The following is a 6,099-nucleotide window of genomic DNA, read 5'->3' as shown; positions in this document are numbered from 1 at the left end:
CAGTCAGTTGTTATTACATCGGAATGTATTAAAATTCTTCATTTGTGGTATGTGATGCAAACATTAGCCACTTTAATTCAACATTTAGGATCTAGACATTTTTATGAGTGGTGAGTGTTTTCAAAACATACTAATAAATGACCTCTTGTCTACTATAAATAGTCTCCTCTCCCACCCCACCCACCTCTCTCTCTCTCTCTCTCTCTCTCTCTCTCTCAACTTAGTTGTTGTTGAAAGCTTGCTTGTGAGTCATTGATAAATTGGTTAATTGGGAGCTCCGTAACTACAGATGCATATAAATGTACCTCATAATCTACATATGTTACTGTATTTTTATTATCTTATCAATGATTAAAAATATACAAATTTTTATCAGATACCCAAGTTGAAAATAAAACTTAATCAACTGAACAAAACTACTGGTTAATGTTTCCCAATTTATGAGGTTTAATATTTATTATAACTTTAAAGTTAAAAATATTCATTTTGATTTACTGCACATAAAATGTGTCACAAAAAAATTACAATATGATTAACTTGTGTTGTTGAATACCTGGTATCCGTTTATTACGTGAAAAGTATTAAAAGGGACATACAGCAAAGTGTTTATTCGAATATGGTGTCTGCCATTTGCAACGTATGCCGTTTTATTTCACAATATTTTTTTTATGATAAATCATTTTAGTCTTTGATTTTGTATCAAGATACGGTTAATTTGTTTTATCGCAAAAGTTGTTATAACCCAAATAGGTCCAAACAGGAAATATAATCTACATTTATGAAAATTTTCATTTTCATCTAAGTAGAAATACAGGAACAATACGAGGACAGACAGAAAGTACAAAACAATTACAACGATGTCTAATGAAACGAACTTCGAAGGTTTAAACGATACTGCGAGCATAGAAAATACAGAAGATTCATCAATATTTTCGGAATTATTCGGGCCTAAATATAAACTGTATATTGTAGGTCTTCTCAGTAGTATTTTCTGCATTGTGTCAGTAATAGTGTTAATCAGAGAAACTTCCGGTAATTTCTTCAGATGGAAAGTAATAGATAGAATCAGCATGTATACTATGATGACGGATCTGGTATTGTACATTGCTCACGCTGCATATGGCTTTCACACAACATTTTATGCACGTCGATTTAATCGCCGTATTTCGACATTTGCCTGTACGATACATGGGTTATTTCATCTGGAGTCTGTTCTGATTCAAGTTTTCTTCAATATTGCAACCGCTATTCTTGTAGCTTGTCTCGTTTGTAAAAATCGACATTTGATATTGGGTCGCTTTGACTGGCGATTATCTGTGCCATGTTGTATTCCGACTTTGTGTGTTTTGATAACTGCGGCAGCTTTAGAACAAATACAACAGAATGAGGCTTAGTAAGTTTTTTTTTTTAAATGTAAGTTGAAAGTTGAACTTCCTTCAAATCTGAGACGTCATATTTTGCTAACAAGAAAAGAAAATTCAGATTCTAGTTTTGCGAGATTTCCTAATCTCACGCAACACGTGCGTTTTCCATTAAAATGCACGGTTAAATGAATAATTGGAGAACGATCACATTTTATCCGATGGTGTCTGCTGAATATTCCATAGCTTTCACAAGGATGATCTTGATTATTTCCATCAATTTGTTTATTTAAACTGGGTGTAAGGTGTGGGTCATTACAATTCAAAGTGTTTGTAAAGTTTGCCGTTTTAAGATAATGATTGGTAAAATTTAGTAAAAATATACTAAGGAAATATGGCGGGAAATTTTCCCCGATCTTATATAAGTATTCAGAAATATCTCCGTCATAAATGTTTCAGGATAAATTTAAATAGATTTTTAGTTGCTTTCTAGATGTATTAGATATACCAGATTCTTACACAGAATAGTTCTTTTTTTGTAAAAATTAAACCTTGGATACAAATTGTTAGAAGTAATAATTTTCTTACTCGGTGGACCTTGCACAGATGTTGAATTTTTAATTTCTTATGATTTTTTTCTTTAAATTGTTTTAATAAGTACAAAAACAGCAATGACAAAAAATAACATAAAGAAAAAAATATTAAATAAAAACAATATTCGAAGAACCGTTGCGACAGCTTAATGTGAGACTAAACACTATGCAATAAATAATAAAATAATGATATACAATTGACGTTTTAGATTCATTTCCTTTTCACTTTCATGTTGTGACTTTCTATTTTATCGTTTTGTTATTTCTACTGATTGGAATTACTTATTTTTCAGTTGTGGTTTCCAGGAGAAGGAAGGATTCGTTTCATGGCATTTTATAGTCTATGTTTTGGTTATTATTCTCTCATTATTCATAATCGCCGTCCTCTATCTGTTCATGTTTTGTTACGTTAAAAAACAACAGAGGAAAACTGGGGAAATTCTACATCAATCAGCCATAAAGCCTTATCGGTTGGCTTTCAAGTTGTCGCTTTATATTATAGTGTTTATCTTTCAATTTGGCGGACATGTCATCGAGGGATTTTGGGTTGCAGTGACCGGAAGTGTTCCAGAGGTCCTGAGGGCAATCGCCATCTTCATGGCAACTTCTGGAGGAATCATGAATGGTATTATTTTCTATGTTATACGGAAGAAATAAAACTAAACTTCATTGTCAGACATAAAGCTACGTGAGCAACAATATTCCTACACTACGTCAGACGGTTCGCTTTTGTCGAAACAGCACCAAGCATGAGTTACCAAATGTCTTGTTTATATGAATGTGGACTATAAAATTGTATTAGGTTATTGGTATGATAAGGTCACGTATATCAATTACTGTTTAAGGAATGGGCATCTTGACTTTCAATATAAATTTGCGTCACTTGTGAAGCTAATTCATTTTGAAAATTATTATTAAGTCATGTTTGTGTGGAATGGATATTTCAGAAATTTAGAAATATGTGTGCTTCTTGCTCTGAATGAAGTGGGAAAAACTGTTTTCAGATGGAATCAAATTCCTATATTTTGAAATAAATGCTAAGTTTAACAATTAAAAGTGTTGTGGCTACCATTTTTCTCAACATCCTTTTAACATGTAAGTGAATATTCAGCTAATCAAGGCATTTTGTTTTGACTCTTTCTTTGCTTTTTTACTCTTAGTTGGTCTTCCCGAGACTCTTTTATTTCCTTTCATTAGTATTTGACAGCAGACAAAGCTCCTATCAATATGTTGAGAATACACTATAATGAACAAGCAATTCATTTGGCACCGCAACACATTCACTCAGAATTATAACGTTACCAAGGAGGACAAATTTAGAAGTCACATAACTCTTCTTACGATTCCAGGTATTATTTTAGTTGATGAAAATATGGCTTTCGTTTTCAATTTATGGGATACTTATAAGGTGTCACTACAAACATAGGTGTAATGCTAGAAAAACTTTTTTTTTAAAACCCCTTATTAATACAGCAATATACAGGATAAAGTCAATGTTACTATGACAAAGTCTACTATTCAAAAACATTAATGTTAAAACTTCTTCAAAAGACCTACTGTTCTGGTATTTTTCTTTGGTAATTTTCAGTTCTAATTTATTTTTTTCACTAAGGAGACTAGAAGAAATGCTTATCTATCATTAGGTAGAGAAAAGTATAAACATAGGAAATGTGATATGATTGCCAATGAGATAGTCATCCACCAAAAGCCAATCAATCTTCTTCAAGTCACCACACGGTAGTCAATGACTGGCAAAATCAATACCATAAAGCATGCTTTAAAAGGCCCCCAAAATACTTGAAGTGAAACGATTCTTAAATGAGTTAATTTTCCTAAAAGCAACCCTCATTCTAATTAATACACTGAATCTGGTGTTCTTACACTGTTGAAATTTCTTGCCGACAATATGTTTTCGCAGACTTCTTGCATCTGAATACTTATGTAAATGTAAATAATATCGAAACAATCTTGGTCGATGTGGTTCTGTGTTTATATCAATAAGGTTTTTAGATTTTATCTCTTTGGTTTGAAGATTGCGACAAAAATCATAATAGGGTATGATAGGGACGAAAGAGAAAAGGAAAACTATGAGACGTTGAACAAATCAGTTTTCATGATGCAGATGGATACACCGTAACGATCCACAAGTTCATAATGACGACCATAAAACTTCTGTAGTGATGTCTTCAATCGTGTAGCAACATAACCCTGTTCCAGAAGCCAAATTGTAAGAAGTCTAACACGATACTAAAAGTATGCGTAGTTAGGGCAAGCCCTGACATAACGTATGAATTGTGATATGAAAACTCCATATACAGGTGCTGGAGGGATATTGCGACAGATGAAAGGAAAGTTGACGATACGGAATGAAAAGTCATTGCGTTTGTCGTGTAGTTTTCCTTTTTCTTTAATTGAGTCGGTCTTTGTAGTTGAAGCGGTATAAAATAATACCACATGAATGTGTTTTATTTATCTGTACCATTATGATCAAGGGATGTAAATAAGATTTTCCCTATCGTTTTGATAATATTAGTTTTAATATTATTGAAATGCACTGCAAATTTACATTTCAAGGACAGATAAATCTGTCAACAATGTTTTAACATTAAAATGACCAGGCATATCTAGTGATACAAATATAAAGAACAAGGCATTTCAGACAGAGAAGATTTCCTTAAGTTTAAATGTATTTCCAAGTTCACTGGGTTTTCTATTTTGCACGATTCTTACAAAGGCCTATATTAATTGAAATAGCTTTTCCTTTCGTATATGGGTAAGACAGAATTTTCTTCCGATCATTTAAAACATACACTGAGTCTATATTTGCTATTATAAAGGGGTTTATTTGCAACATGATATTCATAATTTAAGTTGTTATTCACTTAAAAATAAAAAAAAAGTGTTTTAATTGGATTCAGGTTCATAATGATCATAAAGTATTGAGATAATACAAAGAAAACAACTTTCGAACCAACAATGAATGGGGCAACATCTTTTTCAATTTGTTCTTGCATAGATGTTACCGAGAATAATGCCTAAATTGTGCCGTAATGTCTGAATTGCTTAATGCTACTGTTGCTTTCCTTCTAATCTGGTCAGTTTAATTCATTGCCTAATTATAACAAAATTACAAACTGTTTTAACAGTTTTATTTTATGTAATTTATAAATAACAATCTTTAATTATTTGTATAAATGTTATTTAAATCATGCATGAAATAATAAATTGTGTATCATTAGTTTTTAGATGAATCTTGTATGAATAAATAGACTTTATAGTTCACACTTCCATATTCAGTAACAAACTTATAGAGACATAAATTTCGAAGACGACATTAAAGCAGGTCCCACTTAAAAAAGTGACGTTTTGACTTTTTCATTAAAAAAAAAATGTTAGGTATGCTTCCATATAATTCGAATCGTGTATACTTGTCGTCAGACTGATCATTTTATGGTTATCATTGATCAAAAATATCCCAATGAATTTAACTTTAATTGCGGATTGCACAATTAATAAACTTACGGGTATTAGGGTTCTTTCTAATAGACAGACAATATTTTTACAGTCATTTCTCTCATTTAAATTTAGTTTAAAACTTAAAGCTGTATTAGCTGCCAAAATTGTTCAGTTTTGATTTTACTGAATTTTGCTGATTCAATGAAATAAGTTTATAGTAATGCAATTGAAGCAATAAATGTCGATAATACAAAATATTGTGAAAACAACGTTTTTTTTTAATTAGAGAAGATCAATAGCTCTGATCTAATTATTTTTCGCCATTACTTCCGAAGATTGCCGACAGGACATTCACCTGTGATAAAAATACTTTAACCTTTGTAAAAAAATAACAATAACGGATACAAGGGTATGCACCTGTCTTGTTTTCATTTCATTTCATCTACTTCTTGATTACTTTACAAATAAATAATGACCATATTTGAGCCCCATTATATCACAATAGGTAAATTTCAAAAGGATTCCTGCGTTATATTCGAAATTTCTCTTTTACGGCTTGAGTCCGTCGGTCCTCCTTACCGTTGAATATCCACTTTCGCTTAGAAATCAGATTTCTTATTAAAGAAGTGACCCTTACAGCACATGCGCGGATTAAGTTCACCAGAAGTCACATGCATACGAATTTATTT

The 6,099-nt window shown here is 31.6% G+C and overlaps 1 pseudogene; it reads left to right on the top strand.

Moving 5' to 3' along the window:
* The first annotated feature begins 586 nt into the window (after positions 1 to 586).
* LOC148617864 (uncharacterized) lies at positions 587 to 2,617 on the top strand (annotated as a pseudogene).
* The last annotated feature ends 3,482 nt before the right edge of the window (positions 2,618 to 6,099 follow it).

The sequence above is a fragment of the Perna viridis genome, chromosome 5, assembly GCF_037379345.1.
Source record: "Perna viridis isolate PV_CMFRI_1.1 ecotype Kerala chromosome 5, ASM3737934v1, whole genome shotgun sequence".
Classification (NCBI taxonomy): Eukaryota; Metazoa; Mollusca; class Bivalvia; order Mytilida; family Mytilidae; genus Perna; species Perna viridis.
This window is presented reverse-complemented; position numbering and strand designations above follow the sequence as displayed.